The sequence below is a fragment of the Pogona vitticeps genome, chromosome 5, assembly GCF_051106095.1.
Source record: "Pogona vitticeps strain Pit_001003342236 chromosome 5, PviZW2.1, whole genome shotgun sequence".
NCBI classification, from domain to species: domain Eukaryota; kingdom Metazoa; phylum Chordata; class Lepidosauria; order Squamata; family Agamidae; genus Pogona; species Pogona vitticeps.
The window spans coordinates 111,598,577-111,617,036 of record NC_135787.1 but is presented as its reverse complement, the minus strand read 5'-3'; the positions used below and the strand labels follow the sequence as shown (position 1 = coordinate 111,617,036).

Below are 18,460 nucleotides of genomic sequence, written 5' to 3'. Positions count from 1 at the left end.
ATAACATGGAATTTACAACTATTGAAGAATAATGTTCCAAGGTAGAAACAGCCCCTTTGGCAAGCCCAGGGCTCAATTTTCTATCCCCAGAATCCTCTGGAGGTCACACACACCACTAAAAATGCCTCAGACTGAAAAAAAGCAAAAATAAAACTCCACATCCAGCAGAATATGCAGCTTTGAAAAATAGGTATTACTGGTGCTGAATGATGCATGGGTCCCCACTATTTACAGTATATCACAGAAGTGAGTACACCCCCTCACATTTCATAAATATTTTAGTATACCTTTTCATGTGACTACACTGAAGAAATGACACTTGGCTACAATGTAAAGCAGTGAGTATACAGCTTGTATAAAAGTGTAAATGTGTTGTCCCTTCAAAATAATACAACATAAAGTGCTGGCAACAAAAGTGAGTACGTTTTGACCATTCCTGTTCTAGATACTCCAAAAAGGAAGGAAGGAAGGAAGGAAGGAAGGAAGGAAGGAAGGAAGGAAGGAAGGAAGGAAGGAAGGAAGGAAGGAAGGAAGGAAGGAAGGAAGGAAGGAAGGAAGGAAGGAAGGAAGGAAGGAAGGAAGGAAGAGACAGAGAGAGACAGAGAGAGACAGAGAGAGACAGAGAGAGAAGCAAGTTAAGATCTTAACTCTAATCAAGACATTAAATAATATGCTTCGAAGATGGACAGTTGGATAAACCAGATAAGGAAGCTGATAATGTTAAGAAAGTAGGGCTTCATCGGAGAAGCAGAGATTGAGACCAATGTCTCAAAACCCATTTTCCAAATGTGGATATTCAATATATTTTATATTTTTATGTTCAAATATCTCCTGAATGATGGAACTCTGTGCTTAACATGTCATGATACATAAGTTCACTATTTGAATGTTGAAAGTCACATCTTTTGGTGTAAGCTACTATGCCAAGCAGAAGTTCCATTCATCAAGTGCTGGAAAGGATCACTGGTATCTGAGGGGTTGGACTCTGAAAAAAATCTTGTGGGTCCCCAATGTAGCTTCCTGAACCCCTCAGTCAGATATGAGTCATATTTTGAAACATTGTGGTGTTACTGACATGTAAAGTAATTACTTAGTTATATCACCACCTAAGGATAATAAGTTAATAATTCACACATTTTTATTAAATTGACTTTGCTCAAGTATATCATCAGGCTAATCCACAGTGAGTCACTTTGGGGAAATTGATACAATCATCATTGAAAAACAAAGTATTATGCAGTATTTCAGGAACTTAACAGGAACTTCACATTACCAGAACCTGGCAACATGCAGTCATTCTTCAGTTAGGAAAATGTTGTGGGAAGGAAAGTACAATTAGTTTTTAAGGTCAAGTAGAGGATTACAGTAATCTCCAGAAGTGAAGTAATAGAGATCTACCACACTGTCTTATGAACCATTTATTCCCTCACCACTTTCCTCATATGTTTTAACTTATTTCCTAGTTGATGTATGGATGGAAATCCCCAGGTATAAATGAAGATCTATAAAATGACAGACATCCTTAATACCACATGTCAGTATGCTAAGCTTGTATTTCCTACTCTTTTCTTTTTTGTTACTGTCATCATGGCCATAATTCATGATGTTCCAATATGATTTGAAAATATTGGAAATACTCCTTGATTTTGATTCAAATAAAGTCTGTGAACTGAATTCTAATTTAGTTGTGATTTCAGTGGGACCTAAGTGGAACCAAACTTTCTCCAGACTCATGCCAGGGCCTCATTTTTTGAGGAGGAGGATTTTTTTAAAATACCCTATTGCATATCTTTACTGTTCAGTTTGCCAGCAGATTTGCTGTGAGTTCAGTCTGATGTGTGGTGTGGCATAACTATTTTCTATGACAACTCTGCCAGTTCCTTATGGTGAACAACACTGGCAAAACATCATGAAACGACATCAACTCATTTGCTTGCATGTTTTTTTCTTTTAAAAGAACACAATTTTAGTAGTGTGAGAATGGAGTAGACAATACTCACAAAGGTAGTGTTTGAATTGTGCTTATAATTTTATGGTCCTTCAAACAATGGAACTGGGCCTCGTCACCAGTTGGTGTTTATGAATGGTTATAACAGGAATACTAGGACACCAGGAAGAGCTAAATTGATTGGGTGTTAAACCTGAGGGAAAAATACTTATGCCTTATTTGGAACACACAGCATGCTACTCAGTTCTGTACTCATTAAACCCAAGTCTGCTTAACTAGATTGCTGTAGATGTGCATATGGACATAAGAAGAACCCTGCTGGATCAGGCCAAGTGCCCATCTAGTCCAGCTTCCTGTATCTCACAGTGGCATCACAATATATTTTAATTGTAATATATTGCTGGTCTTTGACCGTAAATAAACAATTGATTGATTGATAGACTTTCTGATAGACTTTCAGTGGCCCCACCAGATGCCTCTGGGAGCACATGAGACAACTAGATACCTGTCCCCTGATACCTCTCCCCTGCATCTGGCATTTGGAGGTACCTTCCTTCTAAGCCTGGATATTGTACATCCCCATCATGGCTTGTAACCTGAGATAGACCTTTCCTCCAGGAATCTGTCCAATCCCCTTTTAAAGACATCTAAGCCAGATGCCATCACCACATCATGTGGCAAGAAGTTCCAGAGACTAACAACACGCTGGGTAAAGAAAGATTTTCTTTTGTCTGTTCTCACTCTCCCAACATTCAATTTGAGTGGATGCCCCTGGGTTCTGGTATTGCATGAGAGGGAAATGAGCTTCCCACTATCACTTTATCCATCACCTGCATAATTTTATATATCTCAATTATGTCCCCCCTCAGGCACCTTTTCTTCTCAGGCACTTGTAGTTCTAAGCCAGCAAATACACGTGTAACTATTTCACTTAGGAGTAAAATGAGCCATACAACATTACTGAAAATGCAGTGGGAAAAGTAAAATTACAGCCTTTGTTAATCTATCTCTGCAATTCTAAGATGATGATGATGATGATGATGATGATGATGATGATGATGATGATGATGATGATGATGATGATGATGACTACTTACCTCACATCTAAATATAAAATTTGGGTATTGGTCTTTAAAAGCGCTTTGAACTTGGCAGTCCTTTATTGTGTCTTGCTAATGAGTGAAAAATTGATCTCACAAATACCTTGTTTTTTTGTGGAGGAAAACATCTTGTTGACTGCTAGTGATGGCAGTTCAAAAACTAGAATAACCATTCCACACTTCTAAGTCAGTTAATAAACTGTAATTATTACAATCATCATTGTTTTCATATGAGTTAGCAGAGGAAGCAGCAGCTGAATTAATATACGGAGTCAGCCCCTGAGAATTGGAATGGTTAACAGAGCCCACGTCTTATTTTGGAAATAAATCACACCCACACTTCTTTTTCTAAGAAAATAACAAAGCTGTTAGGAAAATACGTTGGGACTGCAAAGGTGAAGAGATTCCAGGAGCCATGGTTGCCCCTCACTTCTGGAGAACAAACACAAGGTATTGCCTATGTGCCCTTCCAAAGAGAGAGAAATATGAGAAGGAAGGAAGTGACATCAGCAATCCCATGTTGAAGTCTAGGTTGAAGGAAAGTCACTATGGGGTTAGAGCACAATTTGTTAGAATATTGAGAATTTTACAGACCTGAACAGGTCAAGACAGTAGTGATAATAAGCTGCCCTAATGATCACCTGTGTAGTCTCAGAAGTGCTGAGTCACAGTGACTTGGAAGAGGTGTGTCTGAAGATGATGCTACACCTGTCTTGATGGGACAGAAGTATGTATATAAGTGTACTGTGTGTATATAATGTATATTCCTTTATTCTCTATTCTGCTATCCTCTATACACTACTTTGCCTCTATATTGTTGCCACGCCGAAGGACTGCTGCTCTGTACATTTGTACATATTGTACATATTGTAAATACATGTGTCTTGAAGAAGAAGAGCGTATGTGTGTGTGTGTTTTTTTCTTCAGAAGGACTCTGCTAATTACTAGCAAGAAGCTGACACAATTTGGGAAAGAACAATTTGGGGAACTCAAGGAGGAGCTTCTTTCTCTGTCTACTCCTTCCCCATGCAATGATATGCATCTTCTTTGGTGGGAGTTGGATTGCACCTAGTCACCTCCCACAGTACCATTATACAATTCTGCCTTCCCCATCCCCAGCAGTCTTTAGATGGATTGGATTACAGGTGACATCATCCTCCCTGACCCAGGTGACATAATCCTCCCAATTGGACATGATGGCATATGTAATCCAACACATTTGGAGGTTGCCAAGCAGGAGAAAGCAAATGTGTACACTAAAGTATAAACACAACTACTGTAGATGTAAATATTTTGGCACATACAAGTGCGCTTAATTAATAATTACCTTTTATTGCACATTCCTTTTAGAATGGAAACAAGTGACAAAATATGTTGGTTTTTCTTTCACCCTATCTGCTTTACTTAAATCCTCTCTGTTTCTACCTATTCCTGCTGTTTTTACCATTCCTTTCATATTTACCTTTTTTTCTTGCTACATATATATATATATGTACCCATCAAAACACCAAGAAAATCCTGTATTTATTATCCTACTGTAATTAATAAGCACACCTAGTGTATGGGTGCACAATCTTAGGAAGCTGGGGGGATTATATTTTTGCCTAGCCGAACCAAAACCGGAAATTACTGCTGTCAGCCATTTGTTAAAAGAATATGTAAACAGAAAGTGCCTAGACAAGCACTTATGGTTTCTGTTTTCAAAATTATGTCAGCCTAAGGCCTTCCATGCAAAAAAGCCTTACGGGATAGAAACTGGGGTGTTTTTAGATACAGTAATTTGTGTTTAAATGTTTTTAATGAGGAGTGCTCTGGGATGGCCTTGGTGACTGCAAAAATGCCCTTGGGAACTACATGTGGCCCGGCTGGGAGCTACATGGGATCCTCACTGCCCTAAGGGATCCTTGTTGGACGCTGAAAGTTAAATTAGATAGGATAATGACAGTTATGTCAAGTGATGCAGTACATGCCTTTTTGGTGGTAAGACCTTCCTGTTCCTCTTTTTTTTTTTTTGGTTAATATTATTCATTCACAATGTCATTTAGGAAACAAATATTTTAGTTGGAAAATAACCCTTAGCAGTCTGGCTATGTGTATCCAAATTATGTAGTGCAGATGGGCGGCGGGGGCCTTCCAGAAGGTGCAACTCCCATCAGTTGTAACCATTGACTATGCTGTTCATGAGAGAGCCACAAGTCCCATACCTATGGACGAATACAGTAATTTTTTTTGAAATTTTTTGAATGAACAGATAGAAACACAAAGATATGATTGATAAATCTGCATTATCAATTGTATCTGTGGATGTTTAATATATATAACCCAGGCTCTAGTCCTGGCAGCAAGGCTCCTTCTGTGTAAGGAACACAGTTTGCCAGATCTCAGGGTGCTGGCTGAAGGTAATTTCTAGACTCCATGGCTCTTCAGGCAATGTGACAAATCTCAAAGACTAGTAGTGCCAAAGGAAGAGCTAGTTGTGCGTGTGTGAGAGAGTGTAAGTCTGTCTGCCTTTAAAACCTCGGCATCTATTGCCACACATTCCCAGATGGTGCCTAGATTCACAGTAACATTTATTTTAAAAGGAGGGCAGGAAATTCACATTCTCATATTTTCGTACTGTTTTCATGATAACATAGAATAACACTATCTACTTTGGGCAACCAGTTTTCATTGTTTTCTGTACACCCAGACACATTCCTGTCTCATAATGTTGACTAATCACTAAATTATTCTCCAAAAATCACATATTTATCTCCAGTTATGTTTCCTTAAAATGTGGGTTTTCCAGGCTGTTTGGCCGTGTTCTTAAGGTTTTTTTCCCCCTAATGTTTCGCCAGTCTCTGTGGCCGGCATCTTCAGAGGACAGGAGTCGGAACTCCGTCTGTGCTCTGTCCTTTAACCTTTCCCTATTCTTTAAATATGTATTGAACAGATGGCATTTTTTTTTCTTCCTGACAACTCTCTCTCTCTATTGGCCTTATCCCAACCTGCCTTTGGCTTTCTCTCTCTCTCTTTTTACCATGACTGCTTTTGCCAAAAAGATTCAGTGACATTTTCCTGGATAGACCTGGAAATCTTTTCATATTTATGTGCATATCCCATATGCAACTATTTTTTACAGGACATCCCTGCTGGAATCGGGTTCTGTCCTTTAAATAATTTTTAAACCCTTCCAGAGTAGAAGGGAAACATTAAGATCTTTCAAAGGCTTCATGGTCATAAACAGGTGTAACTTCTTCAAAATAGAGATCTTCAGAACGAAAATAAAATACGTGTTAAATTAATCTATTTACAAAGTAATACCATATAAAATATTGTTTGAAAACTGTTTTCTTTGATGCCTCCATATGTTGTTACACTCAGCAGCTGGATTTGGCCCTTCCTCCCTGCCCTGTTCACAGGAGCACTAGAGTGAAATGCCCTTTTAGTGGTGGAGGGCACTGCTTCATCACCAAAAAGGAGGACATGGAGGTCAAAGTACACCAAAAATGAGGATGTTCTTCATGAAAAAGAGGACATTTTTTATTCAATTTGCATGTACTAATTAAATCTAATATATTAAATTCCATTACAATCACACTTTATTATTATAATCAATAGACTACTGCTCATCATATTGCACAAGATTGTGACTAGGTAACCAGACGGAGAGAAAGATGGGATATAAATTGACTAATACATGAGGCATAATGTTTCATAATTCTCTGAAATGACCTGTGCTTTACATTTTTAATACCTTGTTGAAATAAATACACATTGCAAGAAAAATTTTGTTATTTAGTTGTGTCCGACTCTTCGTGTCCCCATGGACCAGAGCACGCCAGGCCCTCCTGTCTTCCACTTCCTGGAGTTGGGTCAAATTCATGTTGGTAGCTTTGATGACACTGTCCAACCATCTCGTCCTCTGTCTCCCCTTCTCCTCTTGCCTTCACACTTTCCCAACATCAGGGTCTTTTCCAATGATTCTCTTCTCATGAAATGGCCAAAGTATTGGAGCCTCAGCTTCAGGGTCTGTCCTTCCAGTGAGCACTCAGGGTTGATTTCCTTCAGAACGGATAGGTTTGTTCTCCTTGCAGTCCAGGGGACTCTCAAGAGCCTTCTCCAGCACCACAAATCTAAAGCATCAATTCTTTGGTGGTCAGCCTTCTTTATGGTCCAGCTCTCACTTCCATACATCGCTACTGGAAAAACCATAGCTTTGACTATGCGGACCTTTGTCAGCAAGGTAATGTCTCTGCTTTCTAAGATGCTGTCTAGGTTTGTCATCACTTTCCTCCCAAGAAACAGGTGTCTTTTAATTTTGTGGCTGCTGTCACCATCTGCAGTGATCACAGAGCCCAAGAAAGTAAAATCTATCACTGCTTCCATATCTTCCCCTTCTATTTCCCAGGAGGTGATGGGCCCAGTGACCATGATCTTGGGTTTTTTTTTTCCTGTTGAGTGCAAGAAAATAGTTTCATTTAAACATCTAGCTAGGCAACAATATATTATTGCAGATGAATGGTCTGAACAGTACTTTTAAAACATACATTCCTGGGACTGACCTTACATCTGAGGCTCATATGCTATTGACATGCCATGCCATGTCCTTCCTACCATTTATCAATAATTATATCAGTGTGCATAGTTTGTATCTTTCTTTACAAATGATACCCTCCCATCATTTTACTTTTAAAATGACAGGAGTCTGATCAGATATATCTACCAATCAAAACCTCTACTGTGCCTGCTTGGCCAAGGAAACTCACTGAGGGTAGGTGGGTAGATGTCAATTTACATATCACCAAAGAAGAGGACCTGCATAAGCAAAAAGAACAGCTCTTCTAAAGGACTGTCCCCCTAAATGAGGACATATAGTTGCCCTACCTGGAAGTTGTCATGGCAACTGGGCATTGTTCTTATTAGGTTGAAATATTTCACTAGTCAACCATGTAGCTTCTTCTTGTTGTCATGGGTCATTAACAGTGGTCTTTCTGGTGTGTTTGGTCCTGATCTTTCTGGGGCAGATGAAAGGGCACCATGATAAATAGGAGACAGAGGCATGATAGGAGGCATGACAAATCTGTTCCCAGCAAGATCAGAACCACACACACCAGAAAGACCACTGTTAGCGACCCATGACAATGGGTGGAGAAGGACTGTAGAGGTGGGATTTTCACCCATCCCCCCATCCATTGTCCATCTAATGAGCCTATTCAGACCAGGGGGAAGTGAAACCAACCTGGAGGATATATCAGGGGGTCTCCTACCAACTCTCCTCAGACTGACGAAGCTACTTGAATGATTAGCAAAACATTTCAACCTAATAAGAAAGACGTCCAGTTGCCATGACTCAGCTTCCAGATAACCTCACCTGGGTGACTGAGAATCTTCACAGATATAGTTGCCCTCCTTTTGGGAAGAGAGGGTGACTCGCAAGGCTATGCTTTGTAAGCCTCATATGGTCTCTTTCTGACCAGCCTGCAGCAATGGGCTCACCTGCTCTACGTGTGATGGTGTCATCTTATGACTGAAGGCTAGCACCCAAATTTCATTTTTTCCCCCTCCTTCTTCTCACTTCCTTTTCCTTTTGTTTCTTTTAGATTGTTCATCTTGAGGCATAGGATATATTTTTATCGATTCTTGAAAGCCATTCTAGGCATCTTTTTCAGGGCAAAAATGCTCCCAATAAATTAATAAATATTTTGAAGTACCTTTTGGCTATCAGATATCATCTCAATGATGGTTACAAACAGGTGACTGTACCTGCATCATATTGAGTACAGACCATGTAAGGCTAAATGTTTTATGATTAAAACGTTGAAATGAAAATATTAGCCTCTGTCCATCGGCTGGCACAAAGTTTGTTGCTGTTGTTTTGCACGCATAAATTATTAATGTGAATTCTTCCCCTTCAACTCTCCCCCCCACAAAACTATCTTCCTAATTGGACATGTATTCATCATCATCATCATGTGCTGTTATGTTAATTCTAACTTATGGGAACCTCTCTTTTTTAGCGTTTTCCAGGTACAGAATACTCAGAAGTGGCTTACCACTCCTTTCTTCTCGCAGCTCCCTGGGGCTGTGCACCTTGCCCAAGGCCACACACTCTGGCTCTATTCTCAGGAAGCACAGTGTGGAAACAAACTCCAAACTTCTGGCTCGACAGCCAGATACCCAACATACAAACACTACTTATAAAGAATTGTGTTTTCTGTTATAAATAGTATGGGAAAATATTTGACATAGCTAGCAATAATAAGTGCATTAGAATCAGAGGCAGCTAAATACGGGGGGAAAATGATTTCCTGATTTTTTTTTTTCAGGATTTGAAAAATTGCTTTAAGCTGTGCTTGCGGCTGTATTGCCAAATAATCTCAAAAACAGACACTGGAAGACAAAACAACTGATATTTAACTTCCTTTTCAAAGTCAATGGGACTTAAAGGCTCTCTCTGTCGAAAGCAAATAAGCTTCAACATTACCATGTAATTAAATATACAGCATAAATATTACGAGTGACTTCCCTGAATTCTAAGGAAGCAAATTAATAATGAACTGCAAATTCATTTTGCAGAGCTGGGCAGAATTATTTAACATGCTCTTGGGATGCAAATTCAAGCAAGAATACTTGTCAGATCGTATGAGCGCAGCGGCCTTTCATTATACTAACCTTTGGCATCTTGATGGTTCTATAATTTAAATAGGCAGTCATCTCTCAGTGTAATCCCACATCAAGGGAAGCTAACGTCAGTGGATGTTACCTATCCTTTGTTTTGATTGCCAACATATTTTAATTAGAAATCTCCCAATAAATATTTGACTAGCTGTTTAGATCTCTGTGTAAAGTCAGGCCTCTGCCCCCTCTGGACTTCCCTTTCATTATTGGCTCCAAGGGTTTAGGGCAGGGCTGGGGAAATTTTGCTCCTCCAGATGTTTCAGGCCTCAATTCCCAGAAGTCCCAACCAGCATGACCAATGGCGACACACTGTGGAGGTTATAGTCAAAACAAACAGGCTCCAGGTCTTGACATCTGGAATTAGTTATGATGTACTACTACTACTACTACAAAGCAAATGGTGACAATTTCATGGGGACCAGGACCTAATGTTCTGTCCCTGTACTCTTTGGCGAATGTATGGACAGCGCCAAATCCCAAACCATAGAAACCCAAGCTAGAGATGGCTGTAAGCCCATGTTTGATTTTGAAAACAATGGGATTTGGGGATATTAACCATTGCATCAGAACCCTTGCAGCCTATTTAAAAGATGAATTTCCACTGTAGAAAAGTGGAGTTCCATGAGATGCCTGGGGAATGTTAAAAAGGAAAAAAGCCTGGGTCTGTCAAGCCTGTAGTAGGGGCTAGTCACCAAGCATGGGTTGTGATTGTTGCAGAGTTTTGAATTTTGGTCAAAACTTCTCTAGCTACACAGCAGAAGTGCAGAGATTCATAGAGTATAGCTTCAAGTTGATGAGTGCACCATCCCTCTTTCTAATTAGCTGGCACCTAGAGTCTCAATAACTTACTCTGAGGCATTTGAAGTAGAAAAAAATAAAAACTTTTCACTTACGTACAGTTGAATAGATAAAACAGCAAACACAGAACAAACATGACTGTTTGCAGCAACAGGTCTCAACAGACTATTTATTGATTGCTTCAGACTACCATAGTAAAAAACTGGCTATTGCAGCAATCACTGCTCACCCATTTTAGCACACTTGGATGTCTTGAAATCCAACTATCACAGGGTGCTGCACAGAACAGCATTAAACCTGTACTGTAAAATGTCACTTGTCCCAGGTTAGGACTACTCATGTGAGAAGCAGGAAGATAATTTCCTTTTGTCCTAACAAAACTACCAAACTGAATAAGGAATTTTCCTGGGCTTAGGACCTGGAGGAAGAAGAAAGGTGGCAATTCAAATTCATTTTCAGTTTCACCAATAGGGCTGGCCTTGGTTAGATACTAAGAAATTGGAAGTTTTGTGAAAGTAGGTCTACCACAAGGCCACATTGATTAATAATTGGACTTCATTTATATTAAAACTGTGTTTTTAATTGTTATGATCAAAGTCACATTGTCTTTGAAAGTACAGCTGGAACTACCAGTTGGATAGTATCTGTGTGGACTAGTATATGCAGTTTCACTTATCCACAGTCTGAAAATATAAATATTAAAACAAAAACCTAGAAATATGTATGTTCACAATGCATTTCCCAGAAATGACCACTAGAGGGAGCCAGAGACTATGCTATGTATTCTCATTAGGAAAATACTTTTTAAATGGATTTTTTTCTTTTACCATGCTATGTATAGTCTTCACTATTATCTGCGGTTTTCAGCATTCATGGAGGGACTTGGAACCAATCTCATACAGCTATCGGGCTCCTACTGTAATTAGAAGTAAATATGTCATTTAAACTTATTATTAAACAGTTTATGCAGTTATAAAATTGACTATGGACTGGAGGTGTGGCACTCCAGATTGATTCACATTTTTTGTTGCATCATGTGATCAACATTTTTTAAAAAAAATCTGAATCAGCCTGCCCCAATCCTGTAGCATTTCCTGCATTTTTTGTTGTTAATGTGGTCACCTCTGAGTTTGCAAATGGGCAAGTTGACTGTGCCATCACATGTAAATAGGAATACCTCCACAGGTGGACATAATGAAGCTTGTGGTCAGCTAACTATTCTCTGACCTGGCAAGGAAGCTTGTTGTCCCGCCTCCTGCCAGGAGTGGCTAGCTCCAGAGTGATAGGAAGGGAGCGCAGAGCCCACGGCGGCAGCAGAAAGATGAGTAGACCCTCGTTATGTCCACCTCTGTGTGAGTATTCATAGATGACTACCTCCCTCTCTAATGACCACTGTTGTGAGAGATTATTTTTACACCTTTAGAGTGAAAAGCATAGCTTGGACTTGAATCCAACTGGTAGCTCCAGCTAGAGAAGGCCCATTTATAATCAGTGAGGTTTACATCGGTATTGATTCAATGGGTCTGCTCCATTTGGGCTTATAGTGGGCAAAAGTTAGCAGAATCCTGCAGCCAGCATGGCTATGGTCCCTTTTGGCTAGATCATTCCAGGAGCTGCATTTTTAAACTTCTGCTTTACACTCAGAAAGTATCCTTTGTAAGGTATCTCCTTCCAATTTTAATAGAGAAAAAAAACATGTCCTGAGTATCACAAAGTTTTAATGAAAATTCTTGGACTAGTAATGGTTGCAGACCAGAAGCCTGTTGTATGGACTAGGTCACAAGAGTGAATGTAGCCATTGTAGCCTCTTGCTTCTTTTGAAATATGAGCACAAGAGAAATCAGTTCTCGCTTCCTCATTCTCACACTCCCTATTTTAGAGAGAGTCTTTCACTCCCAGATCAGTTCTTCCAAGGAAATGTGTTTGACATTTGCTGAATTCTCTTCAGTACTCAATGCTAGTTTTTGCTTTGATTAGATGCCAAGTATTTGCTAAAGCTAAAGGAAAATTGGACTAAGGAAGATGGAAAAAAGAGTCTGTGAGCTTCTCAAGCATGAGAAGTTTACAGGAATAGTTTACAGTCCAAAAGAAGAATAACTTCTCTGAACTTTCCAGAGCAGAATTGCTCTGTTTCTCAGGTAAGATAAAATTATTTTTTGTTACATACTGCCATCTCCCCCACTCTCAACTTCTGCCTTCTTAATAGTTTAAAAATAATTACTTTAATCAGTGAACAATGATGGCTAGATAGTTGTTTTTGGTGACTGGTAGCTGCTAGCTATTAGTAGTAATACTACCTAGCGTTCATCAAAATCACTTTTGACAGGTGCGCCACACCTGGGGTTTAATAAACTCAAATTTTATATAACTGGCAACAGTGAAGATTATATCGATTTAAACAATACATTTCTCTATGTGGTGTGCAGGATCACAAAAGCAAATAGGACAGCCATCACTGCTGATGCTAAAGTAGCCTTGGTAAATTACCCCATTGCTTCACTCTTTAGTCAACTGGATGTCACCCTTGGAGACCGACTTATCAGCCAGAGTAATTCAGTAATTGTTACCCCTATAGAGCCATGATAGAGCTGCTTTTGAACTATGGCTCTGGCAGCTTGAGCACCCAATTTGCAGCAGGTGTTTTTTATAAAGATGGCCATCTAACCATGGAGCAAACCACCACAGGAGCCGGTGCCAGAAACTGGGGCTTTAGAACCAGAGCACAACACACCGGAGCCAGTTGGAAATGGGATCTGATGGGTCCATTGCACAACGAGTGAATTTTTTCAGGAGAAAATGTTACTCAATGGTGTAGATGTGAAAATCAAACTCACCCGTAGCAAGGATATGGTCTGTTTCATGAGCGGTGATGCTGCGGAGAATTACAAAGTGGATATTTTAAATGCCTCTCTGTTTGTCAAAAGGGTGAAAGTGTCCCTGGGAGTTCATCTAGGACACACCGAGGCCCTTCTGACCTCTAATGCGAAATACCCCATTGAGCGCGTGGGAATGAAAGTGTTCAGCATACCGGCAGGAAGCCTTGTGTGTAATCAAGAAAATCTTTTCCTGGGTCAATTGCCTAAACAGCTAGTGATAGCCTTTGTTGACAATGAGGTTTTCAGTGGCACATATGACAAAAATCCTTTCAGTTTCTAAAACTTAAATGTTAATTTTATAGCCTTGTACGTTGATGGGGTTCAAGTTCCATCAAAACCCCTCCAGCCTGATTATGCAAATGGCCTGTGGGTGTGGGAATACATGCAGCTGGCACAAGCATCAGGGAAAGCCATGAAGGACCAACATTATCTGGACCCTCAATACCTTCAGTCTCACCCTCTGCCTCACCAGAGGCCATAGCCTCACCCTCATAGTCTGAGCCACTATCACAAATCTCTCACTCCTCATCATCAGAATTCTGGCCCCCGGAAGCCTGTACACCATCAACAGCTCCAGTTTCCACAAAAGCACTTTTTAAAAGCAATCTAAAGTTTTCCCCTCAAAGGCCTTGGCAAATAAGTAATTTGCCACATGAATTCCAGTGGATTGATGGGCTTCTATGTCATAAAATATATAACGGGTTGAGATCACTGGCTCTTTAATCAGCTGCATGAAACAGAGATGCTTTTCATCTTGTTTCATACGACCCCAACAGACATTACATGGCAGACCGCCACAGTCCTTAGTGAAATGCTCTTCATTTTGAAAATGTCTGCAGTTGTCACAAAATTTCCTGAGTCTGCAGGGAACCTTGGTATGTAACTTTAAACACTCTCTTGACCTGCAGGTCATTTGGCAACACGTGTACCTTTCCATTTTATCTACTTTAGAAGAACAGTTCTTTCTTAAGCATAGCCTGCAGGAAAATAAACAGTCTGACTGTGATTGTACAATTTGTGGCAAAACAGGCAGTAGTTTTTAGCACCAAAAAGGGCTTTTATGTTGAAGACCACATAATAATGATTATCATGGAGAAATACTGTATATGTATGTGGGCACTGGAGGTCTTGTGGTTTAAATAAGCCCCAACCTTTGTCCCCATAGCAGGCAACTTGTATGTTTACCTTTACGTGATTCTCAAAAAGAGGACTATCCGCCAGAGAGACCTCTTTATCTACAGGCCAGTTGACGGCTCGATACAACTGCAGAGCTGCTTTTGTCAGCTCAGCATCTGTTGGGACCTTCTCAGCCATCATGGCTAACGGACCTTCCCCAAAGCAAAGTTTACTGTTCTCACTGCTGAAATCTACTAGATATTTCATTTTTTATTTATGATTTCACTATGAGGTATAGACCACAATGCTCTTGAAGGGCCCCTACCCCCATGGGGAAGTTTCACAATGGTTACAATCAGGCACAATGTGCCCTCAAGACACAGCTCCATGTTACTTTATAACAGGTTGGCTAGCTGAGAGAGGAATTCCTCAGCATCGAGACCCCCTTTAATCTTCTTCACTGAAAACAAATGATCCCTTAGATTGGTCCCTTCAAACCTCAGCTGTACAAAATCCCCAGGCTCAAGGCTTTGGTTGACATCATCAAGGACCTGCTGTATAGCACTGTGCAATGCATCAATAGCTTGTGTATATGACTGTATATGTTCTAAAATAACAAATCGGAATTCCTGTGCAATATGTTTTGCTCTGCATTGCCTATGTACCCATTCCCACCTGTTTATTACTTCTGCATACACTTGGGGGGGGTCTGTATCAGTCCCTGAATTATTTTCAGGAGCCAGATTTTCTGAGTATTGTGAGAGTTCTTGAGAGCCCTGGTCATCAAGAGCAAAAGGGTCCTGAGACCTCTGGGCCTGTTGTGTAGAACTAGAAGGCAGAGGCTCAGCGTGGATTTTCCTACGTGAAAGCAGGTTTTTTTTAGCACTGTTTAACAATTTCATAGATCTATAGCTTCCCTGTGATTTGCTTCCCCTCCCCCCTTTTTTCCAAACTGCTGGCTGGGTCTCCCCCTTTTCATTTTCCCTCTTTTGGGTGGCTGATGTATGTCAGGATAACCCAATCCTGTTTGGATTTGAGGTGGCTTTACACAAGAGAATAAGTCCATTTTAAAAAAATTATATCACAAAACATGTCAACATCAGGCAAGGCTCCCATCATTTGTGTCAGCTTCTTTTCCCACTCTTTAGCCATTCTAATCACATTAGTAATCATTTCATTTTTTAAAACCAATCAATAGATGGTCCTGTATTTACATTAACACCCCCCCCCCCCCCGTAGGTGCACCAGATCCTGCGCTTCCAGCGTTTTCAGGCATCCCTTGCTTTTTCCTCCCCTTCACATCATGAGGTCTCGCTGGGGTGTTGCTGTCTGACCCTCCAGCATTCTTGGCTCTTTTGGGAGCAGCTGCCATAATCTGATCTAAAAAAAGAAAAGACAATAATTGTGAAAGGTCCATCTCAGTGATATTCTCGCTCTCTCTCTCTTTCATAGATCTCTTTCTCTCATGATTTTCATTATCAGGTTATTTATCAAGTTCACAGTGCAATCCTGTGTATTTTTCCTCAGATGCAAGTTAGTTCCAACCGTTCATAGAATTTGCAGCCATGTATGCCTTTGTCAAAACTCAACTTTTAATTTTGTTTAGCAAACTCATTTTCTTGTAATATGTGGCAAAAGTAACTTGCAGCAGCCACAAAATGTAATGCTCAAAACGGAACACAAATGATTAGTCTTTTTAAACGTGGGGCAGGAAACCTCGAGAGCAGCTATTTGAATTTTTCCTTAAATACTTATTTTGTGAAGATATACAACATGTTAGATTCAGGCTTGGCAGAGTGTCCTGTGGGCAAATGATTCCATTGGTGTAATTATGGATTTAAAGCTGTGTATGTACAAATGAGCGGGACTATGATAGAGCACAAAACCTAGAAGTCGTTTAGATGGGCATTTGTCCTACTATTCGATGTGTTGTGGGGGTGGATTGATTCGCTCTTTTTTCCCAATGATCACATAATAAACAGATCAATTTGACCCAGTTTGCCCACAGAGCACCCCAGCCCACACCATTTTGAGCCCCTGTCAGAGGCATCTAGGTTTTTTTGGTGTGGGTTGGTGCACTCTAGTTTAATCTGTTTCCAGTGCATGCAATCACTGTGAATGGACTAAGATTGAGTCTTGCAGCTGTTAAAGCTGCCAAGGCTCACTCTGGTTTGAATTTCTGGTATTGAGAACTGGCTTACTAAACAAGTCACTTCAGGATATCAGCAAATATCCTGAGCACTTCCCCTGACCCCTGCAGAGGCACAGGGGAAGTGAAATTATTTGTGTGTATGTGTGTCTGCTACCATTGTTGATATCCTGAATCACTTAGATTAATTAAACAAAAACAATTCTTTGCCATTGTGTGAAATGCTGATCAAAAACATGGCTGCAAGCAGCTCCTCAATTGGCACTACACAGAAGGCAAAGAAAAAGAAGAGCAGAGAAAATGTTCTAATCATATAGGAAGAGCCAGAGGGTTGCTTGAGGTTGAAATGCCATTTGGATGCAAGCATTGTGTTAAAGTAGTGGTCTTCAACCTTGGGCCTCCAGATGTTCTTGGACTTCAGCTCCCAGAAATCCTGGCCAGAAGAGGTGGTGGTGAAGGCTTCTGGGAGATGTAGTCCAAGAACATCTGGAGGCCCAAGGTTGGGGACCACTGTGTTAAAGGACACATTGCTCCTCCCCACAACCTCAAGCAACGCTATTTAGACCACACCAGCCCACGCTAAAAGGGCCAATGTAGATACAGTATGCCCATAGTTACCATTTCCAGACTATTCTACTGATATACCCAAATGAGAATACTACAGACAATCCATTTTTCTCTGGGAACACGGAGTAAGAAAGAAAGTTCACAGAGTTCACACTTCACCAAACATGATTTTCTCAGTGAGTAAGCCAAAGGATTACACTTCTCACACATTTTTTAATAAATGGATCTGTGCTGGTTTGGGGCAGATATTGAAACATTTCTTGATGGGAATGAATTAAAACATCCCGATGGTTCCACAAATGAAGCATGGAGGAAGAATAATAAGGTATTGATTGGAAACAGTGATATGAAGCAGGCTTGTTGCAAGAGAATCAACAACAAACCTTGGAAATCACTCATGAATATCTATAACACTGATACTACGAGTTAAAATGAGCTCTGATTATGTCTGGTGTAGCTGCAGAGCAACTGAGATATTTACTAGAGCTGCTTAGAAAAGAATCTACAAATCATCAGTGCCCGGTGATTACATTGGGCAACTACTTCTGGATTGTAGATTTGATGCTGTTAGTTGTGTATGGTTTTAAAAGTACAGTTTTTAAATTGCCTTTCCTCCTCTTTCCAGTGTCTGCTTTCCTAATTAACTCTCATAGATACCCCGTTTGTTTGTTTGTTCCTAATTGTTTTAGTTGCTTTTCATCATTGACTGTATCTTTGTGATGGAAAGAACAGCTAAGGAATCCTCTAAATTGATCCTTTTCTTTTCCTGTAAACTCCCTTCCTCTCTTCCCTTGTGAGTGATGTGTGTTTGATTGTAAACATATGCGCAAAGCTCTGTTTTTACATCTTTATACAATGCCCACATAATTGTACATAATCATAAGAAAACAAAATACATAAGAATCTAGAACCTAGACCTATAGAACTCTGAATGTTGAATGCATTCACTTTCTCTAGCCCTCTTTGTAAAGGGGGCTCCCTAGCATGCTTGTGCATTCTTTATTCCAGCCAAGTTTGGCTTAGTTTTCTCGCTGCCAAAGAGAGGATAAGATGTATGGTGCAGATTAATTGCTTTCTTGCAATAAGCCTATGAGGGAAAGCAATCTCCATTGTTTATCCGGATTTTCTCTCCCTCCCTCCTTGCTTAAATTACACTTAGACACATTCGAGTCAAAGGCCTTTTACTACTGGGAGATAAACTGTTGGCAGAATAATTTTTAGAAAGGGAAAGCAGGTTGTGCAGTAA

General features: G+C 40.2%; 1 protein-coding gene across 1 annotated transcript in view; it reads left to right on the top strand.

Annotated features, from left to right (window-relative positions):
* Positions 1 to 2,456: 2,456 nt before the first annotated feature.
* Positions 2,457 to 18,460, top strand: part of FAM107B (family with sequence similarity 107 member B) — a 112,875-nt gene continuing 96,871 nt past the window's right edge. The window contains exon 1 of the mRNA XM_078394272.1: positions 2,457 to 12,644. The gene's annotated coding sequence lies outside the window, so the exon portion shown is untranslated. The remainder of the gene's footprint in view (positions 12,645 to 18,460) is intronic.